The sequence below is a fragment of the Lutra lutra genome, chromosome 13 (genome assembly GCF_902655055.1).
Source record: "Lutra lutra chromosome 13, mLutLut1.2, whole genome shotgun sequence".
NCBI classification, from domain to species: domain Eukaryota; kingdom Metazoa; phylum Chordata; class Mammalia; order Carnivora; family Mustelidae; genus Lutra; species Lutra lutra.
Window position 1 is genome coordinate 56,469,922 of NC_062290.1, and position 27,028 is coordinate 56,496,949.

At 37.7% G+C, this 27,028-nt stretch overlaps 1 long non-coding RNA gene across 1 annotated transcript; it reads right to left on the reverse strand.

The window, feature by feature from the left end:
* Nucleotides 1-509: 509 nt before the first annotated feature.
* LOC125084038 (uncharacterized) lies at nucleotides 510-25,390 on the reverse strand. The gene is made up of 3 exons (XR_007122446.1): nucleotides 25,223-25,390; nucleotides 4,758-4,845; nucleotides 510-633 (listed from the first exon to the last, which is right to left on the reverse strand). It is a non-coding gene; the product is annotated as an uncharacterized LOC125084038 (long non-coding RNA).
* Nucleotides 25,391-27,028: the final 1,638 nt, after the last annotated feature.

A 27,028-nucleotide genomic window follows, 5' to 3' on the forward strand; every position in this document is an offset into this window, starting at 1 on the left:
TCTTTATTAACATATATCACACTACACCATGTTTTTCATCTTTAATAATCACACAAGGAAGATAATTCAAATAATGGGACATAATTCAAATATGAAAAAAAGTCATCCTCTCACATAATTAATATTACTAGATGGCTTTTTCTTCATATCTTAGTAGATATGACAACGATATGATTCATATATTCAAGAGGATAATTAAACTGCCACATGTTCAAATCAAATTTAGGACAAAACTGATTAAAAGCGTCAATTCCCAGCAAAAATGACTGATTGGCTTAAGGTACTGAGTGTTCTGAAATATTCAGAAAGTCAAGTTTAATGGAAAAGGAAGCTGTATTTGTTTCCTATTTCTGCTGTAAATCATCTCCACAAATTTAGTGGCTTAAAACAACACAAAATTATCATCACACTTTTTTGGAGTTCAGAAACCTAAAATGGGTCTTATGAGGCTACAATCAATTTCTTTTATTTATCTCTGTTTGTACAGTAACTACCCCAGTTCCTAGGCCCTACAAGGAGCTGACTAAGTGAATGAACAAAAGAACTGTAAACCTGGAAGTTACCATAAATCACTGGAAAACCAAGGATCAGAGTATTCTGATGCCATCCCTTTTGGCTAAAAAGCAGGCTGTTCTAGAAGAAAATAGAAACCAGAGAATGAACAGTTTGAAATCAGAACTCTGAGACATGTACTGAGCAATTTCATGCACATATTCTCAGCAGCATTCCTGAGACAGTCATGGCAGTTTCATCTGCAAGGATGCTAAAGTTCATAAGGTGACTCACAAAATATCACCGAATAATTCTTTCATGCTAGTCAAGGTTGATGGTTGTTGGCCTCGTGTGAATCTAGCCTCTTTCCTTCAGGCACATCTTGCTCCTTCATAAAATATCAATATTGCCAAGGGTACACAGAACCCTCGGTGAACAATGTAGTTTTTCCTTACATGTGGAAATACCTAAGGCTTTCTAGACATCTCGTGGTTTTGGCTAGGAAGTTTCACACCTCATTTTGAAGCATGGCTTTCTTGCCATGATTATATTGAGGTACAAGGAAGGCATTTGGAGGGATTACTAGACCAAGCCCCTGATTGGTAAACAATTAGTAGACATCAAATGACCCAGAACCCTGTACAGAAATGGCACTATGGTGTCATGATTAAATCTGAATGTGATTTCTGCCTGCAAATTTTTTATTGAAAATAAAGCAGTAAGAATCACTATAGAGAGGCTACAAAGACATTTTTATAGGAAGTTGAATAGTCTTGCTACAGCCTGATAATTTGTTAGGTTTCTTCAAGAAGAAATCTGCAATATTGGCACTTCAGAGGGGAGAGAAGTCTTATACCTATGCACTGGGCAGTTTAGCTGGTTTACTTTCCTAGCAGAAGTTTTTAAAATCACACTTGACTTAATATGGTCCTAAGCAGTTAGGAGTCAATGTGAGCATTACTTCATGGATTTTTTTCTCTTTAGGGGCAAAAGGGTTAGTAGACAGGGTACTAATGAAATCTCAGTGAACTCCCATTGCATGAGTCTTGGCAATAACAATAATCATCATTTTGTATCTTCTTGGAAGCATTTTCAAAGTTTTACAGTACTAGGACGCTAAAAAATGAGTGTATCAAAACATATAAATAAATCATTTTACTAAAAATACTCCAAAATTTAGGATAAGCTTGGAATACTAGATTTTTAAAAATACACTAACACTTCTCATGGATGTCAGTGTGATATAGTGGAAAGAACATAGTCTTTTTTTTTTTTTCTTAAAGGGACAGAGGGAATCTTTTTTTTTTAATTTAAAGATTTTGTTTATTTGACAGAAAAAGATCACAAGTAGGCAGAGAGGCAGGCAGAGAGAGAGAGAGGGAAGCAGGCTCCCTGATGAGCAGAGAGCCTGATGCAGGACTCGATCCCAGGACCCTGAAATCATGACCTGAGCTGAAGGCAGAGGCTTAACCCACTGAGCCACCCAGGTGCCCAAGAACATAGTCTTTTGAATCAAATGGACTTTGGCCAAACCACAGTAGTATTACTGAGCCAGGTATAACCAGTCAGATATACTTGGGGAAGCCTTCTGACAAGTTCAGTTTCTAACTTTATTATTTTTAAAATGGGGATATTCACGCCTGCCTTGTGAAATTGTTTTGAGAATTAGAAGAGATCATGTATGTGAAGTGCTACATGCAGTGACTAGTCATAGTAGGTCCATATTCTGTCAGTTCCCTCTCACTTGAACAGGGACAAACATGCCATTCTATGGCAGCACCTTCCTTCTGATTCTCCCATTGTCCACTTGCTGCTTCTCATCATAAGATCTTAATACAAATAAAAACATGAGTGTTTTCTACCACCAGATAGTCATTTGTTTTATCTGTATCTTGTCTACTTCTCAATTAAAAATAATAATTAAAGGCTAGAACACACTGAACTGGGTGCCCAAGTGGGCAAGGGGAAGAAGTAGGAAGGAAAAGCACAGAGGGGGTGTACCAGACAGCCTGAAAGTTCAGAGATCTCAAAGCCAAAGCTGCTCCTCAACAGAAGTCTTGCTATTCACCATGAGTAAATCCTGCTATTTCCACTCATGGACAAACGGAGTCTCTTCTCAAAAAGTTATCACTGAAATCTATGGCTATGGTTTATGTTTTCTGTGGGGCCACTCTCTCACAGAGCACAGATGATTCTGGATACCAACAGTGTTCCCTTGCTTCTTCCCACCCATCAGCCTCTGTTCTGAGTTTCAGATGATTAGCTGACCCATTTCTACAACAAATTGTGATAGTACTATATTCTTTAGCACAATTTTGGGTCAAGCCACATTTTGATTAGTTGTTTTGGGTTTGTTTTTTTTTCTTCCCAAACTGCTCCTGAAAACCTTCAAACTTAACCTTTTATCCAATTTCCTCGCCAGCTACCTTATTAAGAAGGTTGAAGGAACCTAAAGTGAGTCCTTCCTATATCCTCCATATTTCTCCTTATGTAGACTGATCTTCTACCACTCAATTTTTTATAACTTAGAGGAAGGAGGTGACTTATTTATACCCCTTTTCAATCTCAGCCTCTCTTGTTACACTCTGTGATAGCCTCATGACTAATTTCTCAGCCTCTGCTACACCAATATTTAGGACGGTCATTCTCATTAGACAAGTCAGAACATGTCATTCCTTTCTCCAAAACATTTCCATAGATCTTTATGCCCTAAGGCCAAGTGCCAGATCTGCATGATGGCATGTGATAGCACAAGTTCCATCTGCTTTCTCCAACATCAGTATCTGCTACATGTTCTTCCCTTTTCAGGTTAGCCGATAATTTTCTGGATCCTAACCATTCTGCAGCCTTACACCCTTCCATGTATTTGCTCATGAGTTTTCCCTTTAAATTTTATAGATCCTCTCCATCTTTTCTCCACCAATGACCTCTCAAGGTTGAACTCAGAATTACCTATTTCATATGTTTTCTCTGATTTCCCAAACTGGAATTAATTCTCTTTATCTTTCTGTCTCTCACTCTCTCTCTTTCTCTCTTTCTCCAGGAGACTATAGCTCCTTGATGTGAAAATAAGTGTTAATGATCTACTTTCCCAGAGTACAGAGGATAATGTTTTGATTATAGCAAGTGTCAATAAAGGCTTGGTGAATGAGTAAATACAAAAGGAGGTGCTATTTATTTATACTACCCTTGCTATAACCAATTCTTATAGCAGAGATTAAGATGGTAAAATTTGTGATGAAACACAAAGTGGACATTTTCTTCTTTACAATCTTATGGATAAACTTGAAGGATTTTGAGGGATGGACAGCCCCCTTCCAGATGTCCTCAGCCTGAAAAATTCCTAACTTGGGACTGAATTAAAGGAACTGCTCCCTAAGTCCAGGATACCAGAACTATGTTTATAGTCATAAACCCAGTAAGGGGCCAACTGCTTTCTGCTCTAAGGAAAATCCCTAGAACTCTGCAGACTTTATTTTCACTTTCAAGATGGAATGTAGGCTTGGAACTCCTAAAAACACCAGGGCCTTTTGCCAGATAAAACCTAAAACCAGCAGGAAATGGCAAGGAGAGTGAACGATCATGGATCACATTTAAATTTGTCTTATTTGACCTGCAAGGGACAGAATTTATTGTGTGAAACCAGTGACATCTGAAGATACAGTTTATCTAGACGACCAAGTGGGTATTAAGCCCCTTGAAATCTGTATTTCCAGACTAGTACCTGGTTGATTAACCCCATCATTACTACCATGTATCACCTATGAACTTAGGCATTTCCTAAAGCAGAGGAAGGTTCCCACAGAAAGTGGAGGCTGGGGACTGCCTGGTTGAATTAGCACCTATTTGGTGGGATAAATGAACAAGTTTGGAGAGTTCACCCATTTCTCCTCTAATAAGACAAACAGAACAATTCTACCAATATATCTGCTTTAGACTATATCAAAATGAAAAAGGGGGAGATAAAAGCCTCCAGGGGCAGTTGTTCCACATATCATTCCACCTTCCACTTGTGTCTGCTCAAGGCCGTGGTGTTAATTTTAGAGAATTATAAATACATGCTTAGGGCTCAGCTACTTTCTGACCTTACCAAAAAGTTCTAGTAATAAATGACAAACTGTGTTGAAGTGACTTGAACTTTTTATGGGAAAATGACTAAATCTAAATGTATTGCAACTATTAAACCACTGCTAACAGCAAATAGTCACTCCTTCGGATACAGACAATACCCCAGCTACCATTAATGAGTGTATTCTCCAATTTACAAATCAGAAAGGTCTGTTAATTCTCCAGGAATTCCTGCAATTACAAGAACTGATAGATGGTTCTCTGGCTTCTGTGGCCCTTCTGTGGCTAAAATAATAGAATTGTGATTATCGTTACTGAAATGAAACATTTTTATTTACCCACTGTAGGACATGTCTCTCGCCTCTGAGTTATGGACTACTAAAGAGAAGTTTCCCATCTAACACATGATGGTGCTGGGAATTCTTAAAACTAAAAACAGGCCATAACTTTGTTATAAACTTGACTTAGGAGCTTCTTCACACAAAGAGATGTTTACACATGAATTTTTCCACTTACCATAATTCCAGATTGCAACTAAGTGGTTCTGGGATAATGCCTAATATCTCTCCACAAACTATAATCTCACTTCTCCTTTAAGGGAACTCTCTGTAATCCATGCTAATCTGGTTTTCCTGTTCTCCACTCATGGGTTGTCCCCAAATCTTAGTGCATTTATATGTTTGAGATTTTCCACTAAAAAATTTAAATATATAAAAAGTTGGGTCAAATTATATTATTTGAAAAGTAGACCTGAGAATATAAAAGATGTATTGCTTCTCCTGTGAGAGAAAACCCATAATGTTTCTATCATAAAACTGTATGTATGTACCCTGTAAAAATGTTCTTTTTAGCCAAATTTTGTACTAGTTCAAGCATATTATTTAAATGGAAAATACTTCAGATTTAAGTTTGTAAAAATAAAGTCTTTTCACCAAACTATTTGTGTTATATTATTATGAAAGATGTTTATTTAGCCTCAATATTTCTATTTTCATAACCTTGAATTAAGTTGTGTCATAAAGCTTGAACCCTTCCTATTTTTACACTGTAGTTATATTGTCATTATAAATCTTCAGGGATTTCATTTTTACACCTACAGTAAAAAGCAATGCAAATTGTAAAATGTAATATCTATCTTAGTGAGTTGAGGGAAAATAGCTAGTAATTTGCTTGGTAAGTGAAGCAAAATATTAAATGATTTATTATGAGATTTTATATTGTATTGAGAATCTGTGAAATAAATCTTACTATATTTGAATAATAACGGTGGGCAAATCACTTTCTATGACTTCTCTATCATAGTAAAGGAACCATGATTATCCTTCATTGATTCGGGAATGGATCTATTTGTCACTTTCGACATGACAGAGCTAAGTGATGTTAGGACATAATAAGCTTCCCCTAACCATTCTGAATGTCTGTATTAGGGAGGGGGAAAAGTGGAGGGGAAAAAAAGCAGTAAATAGTAAGGACAGTGAAGAGAAGTTTGAAGGACTTTAAAAAAAGATGCAATAGAGGGGAATATATCGTGTTAAGAGTACAAGCCAAATGCATTTATGTGTGGGTGACTGATAGTGATGTGAAATCCCACAGGTCTTAGATGAAGAAAACCACAAAAAGTACTCTCAAGTATGAATCAGATGGACATGCATGGAGAAGGCAGACATTGTTCTTCATGAAAATTAATTACGGTAAAGATGTCCATTTATCTCAAAATAATTTAAAAGTTCAATGTGAAACACTAAACTTGTAAACGTATTTTTTAAATTAACCAAAATTTGAAAACATCTGAGATTAGCTAAAAATTTGAAAAAAATGAAAAGAAATTTAATTTCTCTGTCAGATAATGAATACACTATAAAGCTATAATTATAATAGTTTAGTCTGGAAACAAGAACAAACCAACAGGCCAACTGAACAGAGAGTAAAAGAACTCCAATCTATCATACTAGAATCTATTTGTATTTGTATCTTAAATTTATATAATCCCTTGTTATTAATTTTATATAGAATGGAGGCAGGAATATCATGCCAAATATTTAGAAAATAATATTATTCAATAAGTATAGAATTGGTTACCTCCATAAAAGAAAAAAAATTTTAGATCTTCAACAAAGTTTTTTGTAGGAAAATAAGCCATAAGTATAGTGGAAGACTCTACACCTGGAAGGAGACTAAGCTGTAAGTTTAAGAACAAAGGTAGGATTCTGAAAAATGGTTAATATGAATATGACACCTTTCAGCATATCAAAACACCCCAAGAAGACTAAGGAGAAAGTAGGAAAATACCTGTTGGGTAAAAACGGTCATTCACCTAACATAGAAAATGCTAAAACCCCAAGAGACACATTGGCAAAGTCGTTGAAAAAATGAACTGCAAACACTGGAAATATTTATAGCTAAGAAACATGTTCGACTTGTAATAATAACTTTAAAAATCTAATTAAAATAACAATGCTGTATCACATTTTAAAGAAGTTAACTTTCTATTCCAAAGACATTTTGAAAAGTGGGTGGGGGGGAATGAAATCAGTTTTTATTTAGCCTAAGGTTTAGAAAACCACAGCCAGAGCATTTACCAAGAGGAAATCACAATAACATGGTCTCAAGTCCTAAAAAAGGAATTACTTTAAAATTTTTTATCATATACAAGCCATATTCATATTTAGTACTGGTATGCATACCTATAAACAGAAAGTAAATGTGTAGAGAGAAAGAAAAGTGGGTCATTAATGACAATTGCCTCTCATGATACAATATAATAGGTTCTTAATGAACTAGTCTAAACAGGATATAAGTTTTAGAAACCTCTTCAAAGACCTAAACTAATAGCAAAACCTAGACATCCCCCTTTCTGTTTATACTTTGAATTTGAACCATGGGTCAGGAGTAAAGCATGATAGATTTTAATAGAACCTTCTGCTAAAGCCTTTCCTCCAGCTCTGGTCCCTGTCCTAAGCAAAGTAGTGGCAACTCTGTGATCCTTTGTTAATAGCCTACTTCACTGCCTAATTAGGAAGGTCACACATAAAAATACTCCTATCTCCACACTCTTTCAACTGCATGTGTATTACATTAATTCCATTTAATTTATTTAAATCCATAATATATGTCAAAGATCATACAGCATATTATATCTATCTTACAGTTCAGCCATAAAATGAATTACTGAAAGGTCAGCCTGGTGCTGGGTTTCACTAATTTAATTATGAATTGCTTTTCCATTTACTACTGAATGACTAGAATAATGCAACATTGGGTGATGTTTTATAATAACAGAACGCATTAATACAGCCATAATTCAAATAAAACATGACTATTCTAACATTCTCATTCTGGCCTGTGACTTCATTTCACTGCAGAGTGATGAAAATAAAAAGAGAATACCTGGCATTACTTTCATGACTCCCCAAACATCAACAGGTACACATAACACAAGGATGGGGGAAACTTTTTATTATCTTGAAAATCCAGTCAGTTTATCTAACTGATAACTAATAATCATTTATTCTAACTAATAAATCCCAAGTTTTATTATTTTTTGAATGATCCAACTACAATATCCACCTACCGAAAGCCCATATATAATGCAAGCTCCCCATTATAGCTGTTCTCCTTAGAAATAGGGAGTATACATGAGTGAGCAAATAATTAAAATACAGCATTTATAGCACTTTATTATGATCAACTATATTGTTTCTATTTTTTTGTGACTTCTTCCTGATTTCTTCATCTGTTTATCATTCAGAATGTAAGACTGGAAATTGATCTGGGTTTTCTCTCAGTTGTGCTTCTCTCCAGTTTAGAAAGACATTTGGGGGAAGATTCTCTTTCTCTTTACCATATACTTGCTCTATCCAATTTCTCTTCTTTCATACTTTTTTTTTAAGATTTTATTTATTTATTTGAGAGAGCACGAGAGGGGAGAAGGTCAGAGGAAGAAGCAGACTCCGCACAGAGCTGGGAGCCCAATGCAGGACTCAGTCCTGGGACTCTGGGATCATGACCTGAGCCAAAGGCAGTGGCTTAACCAACTGAGCCACCCAGGCACCCCTAAAGTGTATTTTTTTTTTTTTTTTAGTAATCTCCACACCCAACATGGGACTTGAACTCACAACCCTGAGATCAAGAGTCATGCACTCTTCTGACTGAGCCACCCAGGCGCCCCTCTTCCATACTTTCTTAAAGCCGTGCCATCAGTCCAATATCCACATAATCCCCCAAAACTACTCTTCAAGATCATTAGTAAGGTCTCCGTTTTCATCTTACCTGAAGCTCTACAGCATTTAAAAGAGTTTTCTCCTCTTCTCCCTGACATATGACCTTATATGACCTGCGGGACTCGTCAGTGCTCCCTGAAGAAGTCTTTTATGGAGACCATGCAGACCGGTCTGAACCCTGGTGAGATGCCCATACAGGAGCACAGGCAGGCCTTACACAGACCCAGCATGCCCTGTAGGCTCCACTGCTAGATCTGGGGGTGTTTGTGAAATTGATAAACAAATGGAATGGATTTCCCAGATACTCCTAGTTGTCCTAGAGCACCCCAGAGGCTCCTGGGTGGCACAGTTGGTTGAGTGTCTGACTCTTGGTTTTGTCCCAGGTCCTGATCTTAGGGTGATGAGACCCAGCCCCTTGAGGGCTCTGTGCTCAGTGGGGAGTCTGCTTCAGATTCTCTCTCTCTCTCTCCCTCTGACCCTACTGCTTGTGCGCTCGCTCACTCGCTCGCTCTCTCTCTCCCTCCCTCTCTCAAATAAATAACTAAATCTTTAAAAAATGGGGGAGGGGGCAGCATCCCATGATCAAACTGTTTATTAGTTCCTAGATAATGAGTTTTCCCCCAAATTGTACAAACAAGATCCAAAGAGGAACTCAGTGAAAGAGTAAAAAATAATAATAATAATAAAATAAACCAAACCAAACCAAACAAATGCAGTATCAGGGGTCTTGCACACTATCACGATGAGAACACACAGTAACAGGCATATGAATGACTTAACACCTTGAAACTCTGCTGCTCAAAGACAGGAAATATGTCATGTTCTCTTTAGAAATACAGTGTGGGGATTTCAAAAATAAGAACAAAAACTACAAACTAAAGGAGTCCGAAAAGTCTTTGTGAAGAGGTAGTACTTCACCAGGGCATCACATTCATTCATGCCTTGGCAGGGTCTTGAGTGTAGAGGAGTTACCAGAACAAAATATTGAAGGAACAAAGGAAAAGTGAAAAAAAAAAAAAAAAAAACAGAGAAACAGCATGATAGAGAAGCGATGAGAATTTTGGTTAGCCTGGGTCATAGTGTGCCGTTAAGGAGTGATGTTTATGTAACAGCCTCCTCACTGCTGCTGTTACTTCCATATTCTACCATTTCTAATCCATCCTATGCTCCACTATGAGAAAAAGTATCCCAGATGCAGCCTTTCCTATGTGTCCTCTCAAAACACCATCCTCACTTTTCATGACTTAGGCAATGAAATGCAAATACTCTGACACAATATCCAAGACCCTCTATAACCACATTTTTATTTTTATTTTTTTTGTTATTGCAGAAAATATACCCTGAACATAATTACATAATGTAATTACCATTACATCATGGTAAGCAATGTATAAGACACAAACAATGCCTCAACCAGGGGCTTTGCTGGAAAGTCATCTCTTCCATTATCCCACTCACATAAGATTGAAACTGAAGTGAAAATTAAGGTAGCTTTTGTTTAAATACCAATCATTGGAACTGCCAATAATTACTATAGAAATTAAGAAAATAGAAAACCAGTATATGCTCAAGGGGGAAAGTGTACTTTCTTTAAAATATCATTCAGTTTTACTTCATTTATAAATAATAACAATTGTGATGGTTTCCCTGAAGCCCAGGGAAGTTCCCCTTTGTTTATGAGCAAATGAATAATGTTTCTTAAAATTTGACTGGGTTTCGGGAGGAGGAGTCAAGATGGCGGAGAAGTAGCAGGCTGAGACTACTTCAGGTAGCGGGAGATCAGCTAGATAGCTTATCTAAAGATTGAAACACCTACAAATCCAATGGGAGATTGAAGAGAAGAAGAAGACAGCAATTCTAGAAACAGAAAATCAACCACTTTCTGAAAGGTAGGACTGGCGGAGAAGTGAATCCAAAGCGACGGGAAGATAGACTGCGGGGGACAGGGCCAGCTCCTGGCAAGCGGCAGAGCAACGGAGCACAAAATCAGGACTTTTAAAAGTCTGTTCCACTGAGGGACATTGCTCCAGGGCTTAACCGGGGTGAAGCCCACGCGGGGTCAGCATGGCCTCAGGTCCCGCAGGGTCACAGAAGGATCGGGGGTGTCTGAGTGTCGCAGAGCTTACAGGTATTAGAACGGGGAAGCCGGCAACAGAGACAGAGCCGAGGAGTGAGCTCTAAGCTCGGGGTTACCTTGAACCAGTCGCAGGGTCAGTCAGCTCGGAGTGCGGCCGGAGGCCAGGGTGATGGGAGTAATTGGGCGCTGTTCTCTGAGGGCGCACTGAGGAGTGGGGCCCCGGACTCTCGGCTCCTCCAGGCCAGAGACGGGGAGGCCACCATCTTCATTCCCGTCCTCCGGATCTCTATGGAAAGCACTCAGGGAACAAAAGCTCCCGAAAGCAAGCCCGAGCAGATTACTCAGACCGGCCCCAGGTAAGGGTGGTGCAACTCCACCTGGGGCAAAGACACTTGAGAATCACTACAACAGGCCCCTCCCCCAGAAGATCACAAGAAACCCACCAGGGACCAAGTTCACCTACCAAGGAGTGCAGTTTCAAAATCAGGAGAGCAGCGGAAATCCAGAGGAGGAGGAAAGCAAAGCACGGACCTCATGGCTTCCCCCCAGGATTCTTTAGCCTTACAGTTAATTTAATTTTTTTTTCTTTTTCAATTTTTGTTTTCTCTTCTAATGCTAAATTTTTTAACTTTTACCTTTTCTTTTTAACGTTTTTTAACTAGTTTAATCTAATAAATATATATTTTTTTCCTTTTTATATTTCTTCTTTATTGGTTTTCTTTTTTTAATTGTTTTTGTTTGTTTGTTTGTTTTTCTTTCTGAACTTTTTATCCCCTTTCTCCCCCCCTCACGATTTGGGATCTCTTCTGATTTGGCTAAAGCATATTTTCCTGGGGTTGTTGCCACCCTTTTAGTATTTTACTTGCTCCTTCATATACTCTTATCTGGACAAAATGACAAGGCGGAAAAATTCACCACAAAAAAAAGAACAAGAGGCAGTACCAAAGGCTAGGGACCTAATCAATACAGACATTGACCTAATCAATACAGACCTGATCAATACAGACATCTAGAGTTCAGAATGTCGATTCTCAAGGTTCTAACCGGGCTCGAAAAAGGCATGGAAGATATTAGAGAAACCCTCTCGGGAGAGATAAAAGCCCTTTCTGGAGAAATAAAAGAACTAAAATCTAACCAAGTTGAAATCAAAAAAGCTATTAATGAGGGTGCAATCAAAAATGGAGGCCTCTCACTGCTAGATAAATGAGGTAGAAGAAAGAATTAGCGATATAGAAGACCAAATGACAGAGAATAAAGAAGCTGAGCAAAAGAGGGACAAACAGCTACTGGACCACGAGGGGAGAATTCAAGAGATAAGTGACACCATAATATGAAACAACATTAGAATAATTGGGATTCCAGAAGAAGAAGAAAGAGAGAGGAGAGGAGAAGGTATCTGGAGAGAATTATTGGAGAGAATTTCCCCAATATGGCAAAGGGAACAAGCATCAAAATCCAGGAGGTTCAGAGAACCCCCCCTCAAAATCAATAAGAATAGGCCCACACCCTGTCACCTAATAGTAAAATTTACAAGTCTTAGTGTCAAAGAGAAGATCCTGAAAGCAGCCCGGGAAAAGAAGTCTGTAACGTACAATGGTAAAAATATAGATTGGCAGCAGACCTTATCCACAGAGACCTGGCAGGCCAGAAAGAGCTGGCATGATATATTCAGAGTACTAAATGAGAAAACATGCAGCCAAGAATACTATATCCAGCTAGGCTATCATTGAAAATAGAAGGAGAGATTAAAAGCTTCCAGGACAAACAAAAACTGAAAGAATTTGCAAATACCAAACCAGCTCTACAGGAAAAATTGAAAGGGGTCCTCTAAGCAAAGAAAGGCCCTAAAAGTAGTAGATCAGAAAGAAACAGAGACAATATACAAAAACAGTCACCTTACAGACAATACAATGGCACTAAATACATATCTCTCAGTACTTACCCTGAATGTTAATGGGTTAAATGCCCCAATCAAAAGACACAGGGTATCAGAATGGATAACAAAAACAAAACCAACTATATGTTGCCTACAAGAAACTCATTTTAAACCCGAAGACACCTCCAGGTTTAAAGTGAGGGGGTGGAAAAGAATTTACCATGCTAATGGACATCAGAAGAAAGCAGGAGTGGCAATCCTTAGATCAATTAGATTTTAAGCCAAAGACTATAATAAGAGATGAGGAAGGACACTATATCATACACAAAGGATCAGTAAAACAAAAATATCTAACAATTTTAAATATCTATGCCCCTAACGTGGGAGCAACCAACTATATAAACCAATTAATAACAAAATCAAAGAAACACATCAACACTAATACAATATAGTAGGGGACTTTAACACTCCCCTCACTGAAATGGACAGATCATCCAAGCAAAGATCAACAAGGAAATAAAAGCCTTAAATGACACACTGGACCAGATGGACATCACAGACATATTCAGAACATTTCATCCCAAAGCAACAGAATACACATTCTTCTCTAGTGCACATGGAACATTCTCCAGAATAGATCACATTCTTGGTCCTAAATCAAGTCTCAACCAGTATCAAAAGATTGGGATCATTCCCTGCATATTTTCAGACGACAATGCTCTGAAGCTAGAACTCAATCACAAGAGGAAATTTGGAAAGAACCCAAATACATGGAGACTAAACAGCATCTTTCTAAAGAATGAATGGGTCAACTAGGAAATTAAAGAAGAATTGAAAAAATTCATGGAAACAAATGATAATGAAAACACAACGGTTCAAAATCTGTGGGACACAACAAATGCAGTCCTGAGAGGAAAATATATAGCGGTACAAGCCTTTCTCAAGAAACAAGAAAGGTCTCAGGTACACAACCTAACCCTACACCTAAAGGAGCTGGAGAAAGAACAAGAAAGAAACCCTAAACCCAGCAGGAGAAGAGAAATCATAAAGATCAGAGCAGAAATCAATGAAATAGAAATCAAAAAAACAATAGAACAAATCAACGAAACTAGGAGCTGGTTCTTTGAAAGAATTAATAAGATTGATAAACCCCTGGCCAGACTTATCAAAGAGAAAAGAGAAAGGACCCAAATAAATAAAATCATGAATGAAAGAGGAGAGATCACAACGAACACCAAAGAAATACAGACAATTATAAGAACATACTATGAGCAACTCTACGCCAACACATTTGACAATCTGGAAGAAATGGATGCATTCCTAGAGACATATAAACTACCACAACTGAACCAGGAAGAAATAGAAAGCCTGAACAGACCCATAACCAGTAAGGAGATTGAAACAGTCATCAAAAATCTCCAAACAAACAAAAGCCCAGGGCCAGATGGCTTCCCAGGGGAATTCTACCAAACATTTAAAGAAGAACTAATTCCTATTCTCCTGAAACTGTTCCAAAAAATAGAAATGGAAGGAAACTTCCAACTCATTTTATGAGGCCAGCATCACCTTGATCCCAAAACCAGACAAGGATCCCATCAAAAAAGAGAACTACAGACCAATATCCTTGATGAACACAGATGCAAAAATTCTCGCCAAAATACTAGCCAATAGGATTCAACAGGACATTAAAAGGATTATTTACCACGACCAAGTGGGATTTATTCCAGGGCTGCAAGGCTGGTTCAACATCCGCAAATCAATCAATGTGATACAACTCATTAATAAAAGAAAGAACAAAAACCATACGATACTCTCCATAGATGCTGAAAAAGCCTTTGACAAAGTACAGCATCCCTTCCTGATTAAAACTCTTCAAAGTGTAGGGATAGACGGCACATACCTCAATATTATCAAAGCCATCTATGAAAAACCCACCGCAAATATCATTCTCAATGGAGAGAAACTGAAAGCTTTTCTGCTAAGGTCAGGAACACGGCAGGGATGTCCGTTATCACCACTGCTATTCAACATAGTACTAGAAGTCCTAGCCTCAGCAATCAGACAACAAAAGGAAATTAAAGGCATCCAAATCGGCAAAGAAGAAGTCAAACTATCATTCTTCGCAGATGATATGATACTATATGTGGAAAACCCAAAGACTCCACTCCAAAACTGCTAGAACTGTACAGGAATTCAGTAAAGTGTCAGGATATAAAATCAATGCATGGAAATCAGTTGCATTTCTCTACACCAACAACAAGACAGAAGAAAGAGAAATGAAGGAGTCCATCCCATTTACAATTGCACCCAGAACTATAAGATAGCTAGGAATAAACCTAACCAAAGAGGCTAAGAATCTATACACAGAAAACTATAAAGTACTCATGAAAGAAATTGAGGAAGACACAAAGAAATGGAAAAATGTTCCATGCTCCTGGACTGGAAGAATAAATATTGTGAAAATGTCTATGCTACCTAAAGCAATCTACACATTTAATGCAATTCCTATCAAGTACCATCCATTTTTTTCAAGGAAATGGAACAAATAATCCTAAAATTTATATGGAACCAGAAAAGACCTCGAATAGCCAAAGGAATATTGAAAAAGAAAGCCAAAGTTGGTGGCATCACAATTCCGGACTTCAAGCTCTATTACAAAGCTGTCATCATCAAGACAGCATGGTACTGGCACAAAAACAGACACATAGATCAATGGAACAGAATAGAGAGCCAGAAATGGACCCTCAACTCTCTGGTCAACTCATCTTCGACCAAAGCAGGAAAGAATGTCCAATGGAACAAAGACAGCCTCTTCAATAAATGGTGTTGGGAAAATTGGACAGCCACATGCAGAAAAATGAAATTGGATCATTTCCTTACACCACACACGAAAATAGACTGAAATGGATGAAGCACCTCAATGTGAGAAAGGAATCCATCAAAATCCTTGAGGAGAACACAGGCAACAATCTCTTCGACCTCAGCTGCAGCAACATCTTCCTAGGAACATCGCCAAGGCAAGGGAAGCAAGGGCAAAAATGAACTATTGGGATTTTATCAAGATCAAAAGCTTTTGCACAGCAAAGGAAACAGTTAACAAAACCAAAAGACAACTGACAGAATGGGAGAAGATATTTGCAATGACATATCAGATAAAGGGCTAGTGTCCAAAATCTATAAAGAACTTAGCAAACTCAACACCCAAAGAACAAATAATCCAATCAAGAAATGGGCAGAAGACATGAACAGACATTTCTGCAAAGAAGACATCCAGATGGCCAACAGACACATGAAAAAGTGGTCCATATCACTCGGCATCAGGGAAATACAAATCAAAACCACAATGAGATATCACCTCACACCAGTCAGAATGGCTAAAATTAACAAGTCAGGAAATGACAGATGCTGGCGAGGATGTGGAGAAGGGGGAACCCTCCTACACTGTTGGTGGGAATGCAAGCTGGTGCAACCACTCTGGAAAACAGCATGGAGGTTCCTCAAAATGTTGAAAATAGAGCTACCCTATGACCCAGCAATTGCACTACTGGGTTTTTACCCTAAGGATACAAATGTAGTGATCCGAAGGGGCAGGTGCACCCGAATGTTTATAGCAGCAATGTCTACAATAGCCAAACTATGGAAAGAACCTAGATGTCCATCTACAGACGAATGGATAAAGAAGATGTGGTATATATACACAATGGAATACTATGCAGCCATCAAAAGAAATGAAATCTTGCCATTTGCGACGACGTGGATGGAACTAGAGGGTATCATGCTTAGCGAAATAAGTCGATCAGAGAAAGACAACTATTATATGATCTCCCTGATATGAGGGAGAGGAGATGCAACATGGGGGGTTAAGTGGGTGGGAGAAGAGTAAATGAAACAAGATGGGATTGGGAGGGAGACAAACCATAAGTGACTCTTAATCTCACAAAACAAACTGAGGGTTGATGCGGGGAGGGGGGTTGGGGGGGTGGGGTTATGGACATTGGGGAGGGTATGTGCTATGGTGAGTGCTGTGAAGTGTGTAAACCTGGCGATTCACAGACCTGTACCCCTCGGGATAAAAATATATGTTTATAAAAAATAAAATTAAAAAAAATTTTTTGACTTGGTTTCTGCAATAAAGGAGACACTAAAGTATGGGCCTCTAATTCTTAACTTTGATAAGTTGTCAGGAATTCAAAGAAGCCAACTAATTGTTAACTACTATTTAATTTCTGTCAGGCATTATGAAGAATAATGAGTTTTGTCTACCTAACAAGGTGTATTAGGATATTAAATCAAAAACTTATATTCAACAGCACAATTCTTTAAAAAAAAAAAAGTAATTGCCTATATTAAAGATAAGAATAGGTTTAATTACAAAAAAAAGTTTTGAAAGTATAATATTTGTCCCCATTGGTCTAATTATGAATATGCACAATAGTTTGGGAATTACCACAGGTATTTCTTTAATTCTATATGTAAAGTCTTCCCTACACACTACAGAACATGGATAATTAACTTTCACTGATGGCATAAATCGAATGTTTTGAACCTACCCAAACCCCAATCTTCTACATTGACAACTAAAGGAATATTCAAAGACAGGTGAAAAAAAAAAAATCTTCCATTGCTAAAAACTCAGAAGGTGGTGTAAGTCCACAGTCTAGCCTTTTTTTTTTTTTTTTAGATTTTATTTATTTATTTGACAGACAGAGACCACAAGTTGGCAGAGAGGTAGGCAGAGAGAGAGAGGAGGAAGCAGGCTCCCCACTGAGCAGAGAGCCCTATACGGGGCTCAATCCCAGGACCCTGAGATCATGACCCGAGCGAAGGCAGAGGCTTAACCCACTGATCCACCCAGGCGCCCCCACAGTCTAGCCTTTGGGAAGAGAAAATATGCCCATCAAAGAATCAAGAAAAATCCCCCCCAAACTTAGAAACTCAAAGACATAGGAGCAAAGAGCAGATCCCAAGCCTTTGGGTAATGAAGAGGCTGCTGGCACCAAAGCTGCTCATTACCCCCAGCTAGCTCTTGGGTTGCTATACTTAATAAAAAGGGAAGAAGGTAGTGACAACAAACTCACAATAATGAAGTGCCAGATGGAGGACCGCATCTAACTCTGGACTTTCCTAAATATGCAGAAATGAAATGTCTTAGGTAGAGTGATGCTTTCTCATTTGGTATGATTGTTCCTTACATACTTAATATAGGCCACTACATTTTCATGCTAACAGCCTAGCATGTATTCCCTCATTTTTTTTCAGACTCACATGAACAGAGGCAATATTTATTTAATGAATTTGAAGTCATTACATTTAAAACACAGTGGATCCTCATTTTCTCAATCACAGAGAATTTGAGAATTTAAGCTAATAAGACAAATACAATCGGAATCCCAGTAATGTCTTCCTCTTTTCTGAATTCTCACTGAAAGGGCATACTGATAACCCAGTTTGATGTATCAAGGCTTTTAAAAATAATAATGTTAAAAAGATTTATTCATTCATTCATTCATTCATTTGTTTATATTTATTTGATAGAGAGAGACAGCGTGCACATGAGTGGGAGGGACAGAGAGAGAGGGAGACAGAATCTCAAGCAGGCTCCCTGCTGAGTGAGGAGCCACATGCAGGGCTCAATCTCATCACCCTGAGATCATGACCTGAGCTAAAACCAAGAGTCCTACTCTTAACTGACTGTGCCACCCTGGTACCCCTCAAAACTCTCTTGAATAACAAGAAAATGTTAGCTCTTGTTGATTGAATCTCCTCATAGGCAAATACGTATCTCCCAGGGCAACAGTGTTCAAAGCCCTGCAAATTAAAGACCAGACTAATTGACAGTACCATTCATCTGCCAACTCTAGGTATACACTTGACCTTATTCATAACGTTTTTTGTTTTTTTAAAGATTTTATTTATTTATTTGACAGTCAAGAGATCACAAGCAGGCAGAGAGGCAGGCAGAGAGAGAGAGCAGGCTCCCCACTGAGCAAAGAGCCCGATGTGGGACTTGATCCCAGGACCCTGGGATCATGACCTGAGCCGAAGGCAGTCTTTAACCCACTGAGCCACCCAGGCACCCTCATAATGTTTTTGCATGTGCTTTAGGTATGTTCAAGTTCCATGAGGATTAGGAGTGATTTTCACAAATTCTTTATGTGTCTTTATCTGGAATCCCAAGTTTCTAAAATGAATACTTATTAATTTAAATTATTTTAAAAACATATATAAATATGAAAAGGAAGCTAGCTACATGCAAAACCATGTTTAACCATAATCTACTATCTTGAAATTGAGAATCAAATTTGGAAGATTTGTATTAACAGACTTAAACAAGATCATATGGTATTGGCATATGGATAGATAGATAAATGGAGCAGGCAGAGTTCAAAAGCAAGCACAAAGTTATATGAATAACTGCTTTTCAACAAAGGCAACAAAACAATTGAATGTGGAAAGAAGTCTTTACAGAAATGGGGAAGAGCAATCGAATATCCATGTAGATAAAAAAATCAATCTTAACCTTGACCTCATATCGTACATAATAATTATTCTAAGCAGGATCATAGATTGGAATCCAAGAGCTTAAACTATGAGGTTTTTAGAAGAAATCATAAAAGAATATCTTTGTGACTCTGGAAACGAAAACATTTCCTAGGACACAGAAAGCAAAAACTTAAAATTACAATATTCTCATTAAAATTATCTCATCAAAAAAGTGTTTGTAAATGAAGGCAAGGCATAGATTCAGAGAAAATTCTTGTGAAACATAAATCAGACAAGGGACTTCCGTCTGGAAGGTATACGTCACTACTACCAATAAATAAGGCCAATGGCCCCCTTTTTAAAAATGGACAAAACACTAAACCAAGAGTTCACATGTGAACTTATATGAATAGCCAATCAGCAAATGCAAAAGTGCTCAACATCATTCATCGTGAAGAAAATGCAAATTAAAACCATAACAAGAGGAACACCTGGGTGGCTCCGTTGGTTAAGCAGCTGCCTTCAGCTTAGGTCATGATCCCAGCATCCTGGGATCGAGTCCCACATCGGGTTCCTTGCTTGGCAGGGAGCCTGCTTCTCCCTCTGCCTCTGCCTGCCTCTCTGTCTGTCTATGCTCGCTCTAGCTCCTCTCTCTCTGACAAATAAATAAATAAAATCTTAAAAAAAAAAAAAAACATAACAAGCTGCTACCATATACCCACTAGAATAGCTAAAATTAAATACACTGACCGCACTAATTATTGGCAAGTATGTGTAGCTAGCAGAACACTAACACACTTCTAGTGGGAATGTAAAACGGTACAATCTCCTTGGGAAAAGTCCTGGCAGTTTCTTACGGCAAACATACTCCTACTTTTGACTCTGCAATTCTACTCCTAGGCATACAAAACAAGAAATGAAAACATAAGCTCATGATAAGATTTATAGAAGAATGGTTATAATAGATTTATTCTTAATATCCGAAACTGGAAGTCACGCAAATGTTCATCAACAGAAGAGTAAAGCAGATGGTGGTATATTCTTACCATGGAGCACTACCCAGTTGAGAAAAGGAACAAATCACTAATATATACAACAGCATGGATGAGTCTCATACCCATTATGCTGTGTAAAAGAAGCCAGTGCAAGTAAGTGCAAATTGTATGATTGTATTAATTTTAAGTTCCAGAACAGACAAAATTAATCCCTGGCAGGGATGGGGGCCCTTGATTGGCAGGGAAGGGACATAAGAAAGTTTCTAGATGATAGACATATTTTACATCTTGATAGGGTGTGGGTTACATTTGTGCATCTCAATGTAGTAAATTTTACCTTTAAAAAACTATTTTAAAAATTCAATAAAAATGGGAGGAGAGACAAAATTAAAATGATCAGAATATTAGAAAATTGTTTAAGCTGGGTGCTGGGTATACTCTTCCATTTGCTTTGTTTAAGTTTAAATTTTTCTAAATAAAATGTAAAAAAAAAAGTCTTGGGGGCGCCTGGGTGGCTCAGTGGGTTAAGCCGCTGCCTTCGGCTCAGGTCATGATCCCAGGTCCTGGGTTCGAGCTCCGCATCGGGCTTTCTGCTCAGCAGGGAGCCTGCTTCCTCCTCTCTCTCTGCCTGCCTCTCTGCTTACTTGTGATTTCTCTCTGTCAAATAAATAAATAAAAAATCTTTAAAAAAAAAAAAGTCTTGGCAGTTTTCTTACACAGAGAATTACATTTACAAAATGAATCCTCTGGCCTAATTATGTGGAATGCCTGGTAATAGTCACTCATTGCAAAAGAAACTTATGTTTCAAAAAATTTTAAATAATTCTCTTTTTGCCAAAACTTCACATGCCACGTTTTAACTGCAGGGGGGAAATCCATACAATATTAACCCATAAAGAAACATTGTACATTAGACTTTATTCTGACACTGAATGTCACTTCCCACAGTGCACTGTGTACTTTTAGTAGCACTTTTCAGATGCTACTAAAAAAAAAAAAAAACCCTCATTTTGTAGTCTAGATTATTATATTAAAGAAAAGAAAATCATAGGTTGACAATGCTTCAAGTATTACAGATCAAAATGGGAAATCATAGTAGAATTAGCAAGGTAGCTGTATTTCTGAAAAGGACATATGATATTAACCAAATTCATTTTTCAAATTATACTGGTAATATTTTGGCATTCATGTGTTCCTCCCAGTTTCTAAAATAAACAATAAATAGATATTTAATAGTGTAAATATATAAGTCTAATTGAAGATAATTTTTTTTATTTCTTTTTTTAAAATTTAAATTCAAGTTAGTTATCATATAGGATAGTATTCGTTTCAGAAGTAGAATTTGGTGATTCATCAGTTACATAGAACACCCAGTGCTCACCCCAACCAGTACCCTCCTTAATGCCCATCACTCATTTAGCCCACATCAATACCTCCCCTCCATCAACCTTCAGTTTGTTCTCTGTAGTTAAAAGTCTCTTATGGTTTGCCTCCCTCTCTGTTTTTATCTAATTTTATTGTTCTTTCCCTTCCCCTATGTTCATGTTTTGTTTCTTAAATCCCACATATGAATGAAATCATATGGTACTTGTCTTTGACTGCCTTATTTTGTTTAGCATAATACCCTCTAGTTCCATCCACATTCTTGCACATGGCAAGATTTCATTCTTTTTGATGTCTTGGTAATATTCCATAGTGTGTGTGTATATATATTTCATATTATAAATTCCATTATATATATATAATATAGATATAAAACATCTTTTTATCCATTCATCAGTCAGTGAAAAATTGAAAGGAATATTTTTGTCCTTACCACATTTTTAGAGATTTTCTGTACCTGTATCAGAATCCACCAGATAGTTTTAAAGTTCCCTCAACCTAATTCTTTTTTTTTTCTTATCAATATTTCTCCTACATGTGCTGCCATACTGATTTCTATACTCTCAGTTGTTATTTTATTATAATTTTTATCCTTTTCTTTTACAGTGTTTTATTTTTTAGCAAGCTTTATAACCTCTTATAATTGATTCTTTGACAGTGACTCCAAATTCCACTATGCACTCCTTAATCCCAAACAGTATCTACGCATTCACTGAACAATTTGCTGTATCCACATTTAACCTGTTTGCAAACAGGTCTTAAATTTCAATTGCACAGTCATAAAAATTTCATTTTCCCTTATTGTGCATTAAATAAATTGTTAAAAGCAGATCACATTTACACATGAACTTCTTGACTACACTCTCTCAGAGTCAGTTGATAGAAATGATATACTTAACATAACCAGATCCTATGTCACCAGTCACCTGGCTGCCATTCTGAACTGGCTGTTAAATTCAGTTTATGTTTACACAGTTCACCATGGGGCAGAGGGGACTTCCAATCAAGCCCATCTTTTAGAGCCTGAGTAAGAACCGCACTGTCTTTAATACTAAAAATGGGCAGAGAAGGATGACCAGGGCTATTTCTTCCCTTTAGGACTGCAGGTTTTTTAGAGGTATCACCATCCTACCTTCACAACAAAATCAAAATCATGTTGTCAATTTGCAATCAATAGATCTTGGGCTGATGGTGTTTTGTTACCAGTGTATAATTCCCAAATATACCCCTTTTTTATAGTAAAACAGTGGCTATTCACAGTTGTCTATGTTTAACTCCTTCGTTAAGTGGTGTGCTGAGTGGTATATGTATAGAGTCACTGACAATCTCTGAATCAGAAAAGATTTGGAAGCTCCTAAATTCCATTAGTAAGAGGACTTTCCATTTATATTTATTTGACAGAGAGAGATCACAAGTAGACGGAGAGGCAGGCAGAGAGAGAGAGAGGGGGAAGCAGGCTTCCTGCCGGGCAGAGAGCCCGATGTGGGACTCGATCCCAGGACCCTGAGATCATGACCTGAGCCGAAGGCAGCGGCTTAACCCACTGAGCCACCCAGGTGCCCAGGACTTTCCATTTATAACTTCCCCCATTTCTTGTGACATTTACTATTGTGAGAACAAATCTACTTTGCTGTCAATGGGCGTATTTGAGGGAATGATCGAGTAGGGCAGGACTCATGCATATAGATATTGACTCTGAACCTAAATCACGTGGCGCACATGCATGAAATTTAAGCAAAATCTCTGGAAGTTTCGACCAGTTGATCTAACGACGCACAGCAAATTCATTGTTTTTTGACAACTTCAGAAGGGCCACTCTTACTGCCTATGCACCCAGACAGTGCGCCACTCAGATAAGGTCACCGTGAACATATGGCTAGATGTTTACTTCTGGTAATTCAGTTACTTCTCTTGCTGTCTAAATGTTGCTGACATGGAGGCTTTAATTATTGGGATATGTTTTAGTTGCTAGGATACTCATTTTATAGGCAGCACTGAAGCATTTCTATTTAAGCTAGTTTTTAGCTTAAAAACTAAAGTGACAAAAGCCTTAGTACACTAATTAATTCTATACTTCTTTTTTTTTTTTTTTTTTTTTTTTTTTTTTTTTAAGGTTTTTTTTTTTTTTTTATTTTTTCAGCATAACAGTATTCATTATTTTTGCACCACACCCAGTGCTCCATGCAATCCGTGCCCTCTACAATACCCACCACCTGGTGCCCCCAACCTCCCACCCCCCACCCCTTAACAAAATTCTCAGATCGTTTTTCAGAGTCCATAGTCTCTCATTGTTCACCTCCCCTTCCAATTTCCCTCAAATAAGTGAAACCATATGATAATTGACTCTTTCTGCTTGACTTATTTCACTCAGCATAATCTCTTCCAGTCCCGTCCATGTTGCTACAAAACTTGGGTATTCATCCTTTCTTTTTTTTTTTTTTTTTTTTACAGCTTTATAAACATATATTTTTATCCCCAGGGGTACAGGTCTGCGAATCGCCAGGTTTACACACTTCACAACACTCACCATAGCACATACCCTCCCCAATATCCATAACCCCACCCCCTCTCCCAACCCCCTCCCCCCATCAACCCTCAGTTTGTTTTGTGAGATTAAGAGTCACTTATGGTTTGTCTCCCTCCCAATCCCATCTTGTTTCATTTACTCTTCTCCTACCCCCTCGACCCCCCATGTTGCAATGGAATACTATGCAGCCATCAAAAGAAATGAAATCTTGCCATTTGCGACGACGTGGATGGAACTAGAGGGTATCATGCTTAGCGAAATCAGTCAATCGGAGAAAGACAACTATCATATGATCTCCCTGATATGAGGGAGAGGAAATTCTATACTTCTTATTCCAGAGATTTCAAAGCTACAGGCACCGTAATATAAAAATTACCCATACATTGGCTGATAACAAAAATAAGGGAAATTGATTCTTCTCCTTTGGCTTTATCATTTTTCTCAATTTAATTCCTAAGCACAAAAGTCAGTTCTGGGACAAGCTAGGCCCAAAAGAACCCACCTTTTCCCACAAACACACCAAACCTACAGCGACATATGCAACAACTTCCCCTGCAAAAAAAACCTAACAACTGCATGATTTCTACAGGTCTGAAAAAATGAGAGAAGGCCCACATCAAAAGGAATAGGAGAGGCTGGGACACAATTTCTCCATAAGCCCCTCTTCTAGCACAGCCACCCATAGTTGAGAGGGAACTGAAAACCCAGAGCTTCTCCTGAAGGAGCTAAGGGTTTGAACCCCACATCAAGAATTCCTAACTCTTCTATGAACACAAGTGTTTAGGTACAATCCACAAAATAAAATCAGTTATTTATATAATATTGCCATGAATCTACACACATTTTAAAATATTCTGTATTTTACAATAGTCTTTTAAATTTTGTTCTTCATTTTTCATGTTTCATATGTCCTTTTTAATAAATGTCCCTTCTTTTTTAAAAAAAAAAAAAAAAGAATTCCTAACTTTTAAGATCTGCACCTGAGACATGAACCTCCAAAACATCTAGCTTTGAAAACCAACAGGGCTTGCATCCAGGAAACCCCACAAGCCCACTGCAATCTGACAAGTACTCTTCAAGGGCACTAGTGCCCACACTCACCTCAGCAGGGCCTAGCAGGAAGTGGTTGGTCTAGAAGTGTAGACGTGAAGGGAAGACATCTGATTTGACACACTTCTGGGGGCCCAATGGGGTGTTCTCTGGGATGGCAGATGGCAGGCACCTTCTCCACACTCTCCCTCTGCATGGCTCCAGCTGAGAGATGCTATCTTTTTTTTTTCTTTTCAACCCTAAGTACAGAAGTCATAGAGTGATATGAAGCCTTCATTATGAGAATTAACCATCATCTCCCTCCGCAGCTGTCTTTCTCCACTCCTAATTCTACACACCAGCAGCAATGACTTTTAAATGTGGCTACATGTAGTTCTGAAGATGGTTTTCTTCGTGTTGCAAAATAAGGTGTACTTAAAGCTTTCTTTATATTTCAAATATAGATTTTCTCCGTTTCTTCTCTGCCATTTATATGAAGATTTAGATGATTTATATAATCCTCTCACTCCTCCTATGTCTTCTTACTACAATTATTTGTGTTTGATTCCTTGACTGAGGAATATTATGAGAGACAAACTTTATGAGTCCCTTAATATATGAAGGTCTTTAACTTCATATTCACTCATGACTAATAATTTGGCTGGCATAAGTATTCTAGGTTTAAAGTTACTTTTACTTTGAACTTTAAAGAATTACTCTGTAATCTACTAGTGGTACTGATTCTGACATGTCCGAATTAGTTATGTCTTACTGTATATATTACTTTCCCTTATAAAAAGCTTTTAGAATTCTCTATACTTGATTTTCTGAAATTTCTTACAGATGTCTAAGGTCATCTCACAGATGTCTCATTTCTCATGTAGAAGACTTTCCTATTTCAAGACCTGTGTTTCCCTTTAGTTCTGGAAATTCAGTTTAAAATTTCATTTTGGGAGGAATACTTTTCACTCCACTTTGTCAGCACTCTCCTGGAAATCTGATCAGTTGAAACTAACTTCTTGTACTGATCTTCCATCTCATGTATTTTCTTTTTTCTTTTTTTTTTTAAACATCTTAATTCTATTTTATTTTTTTCGGTGTTCCAAGATTCATTGTTTATGCACCATACCCAGTGCTCCATGCAATACATGTGCTTCTTAATACCCACCACTAGGCTCACCTAACCCCCACCCTCCTCCCCTCTGCATCTCATGTGATTTTCAAGGGGATTTCTTATCTTCAACAATTACAAGGTTTCTTTAAAACATATATATATATATATATATACACATAAAACATATATATATATACACATAAAACATATATATACACATAAAACATATATATATACACACACACACACACATACATATGTATATATATGCTTGCATGCATATTTTTAATTTCTAAGAGTTCTTTTTGCTGTTATTCCTCTTTACTACATTTTCTTGATATATGGGTAGAATACAAATGTATTCTTGAATTTTTGTAGGCTATTAATTTAAAGTGTGTGGGGAGAGGAGGCAAGGTTGTTTGTTTAACTTTCTTTCCTCCATATCAGTTTAACTTATTTTTTCAATACTTTAAAGACTTTCCTCAGATAGGTAATGAATGTTTACTGTCTCTCCATATTTTAAATAAGTAGAGGATCTATATCCACAGGCAGTCTGCTAACAGTAGACTCATTTGAGTGTGAGCAGCCAATAAATACGCAGCTTCCTGGGGAACCCCTTTTAGGGTGAACATATATAGTAAGTACAAGAATGGTCTCCCAAGGGATGTCCACATCCTATTCTTCAGAATATGTTTGGTTACTTGGCAAAGGGGAATTAAGTTTGTAGACTGGTGTTAACATTGCTAATTAGCTACCATTAAGAT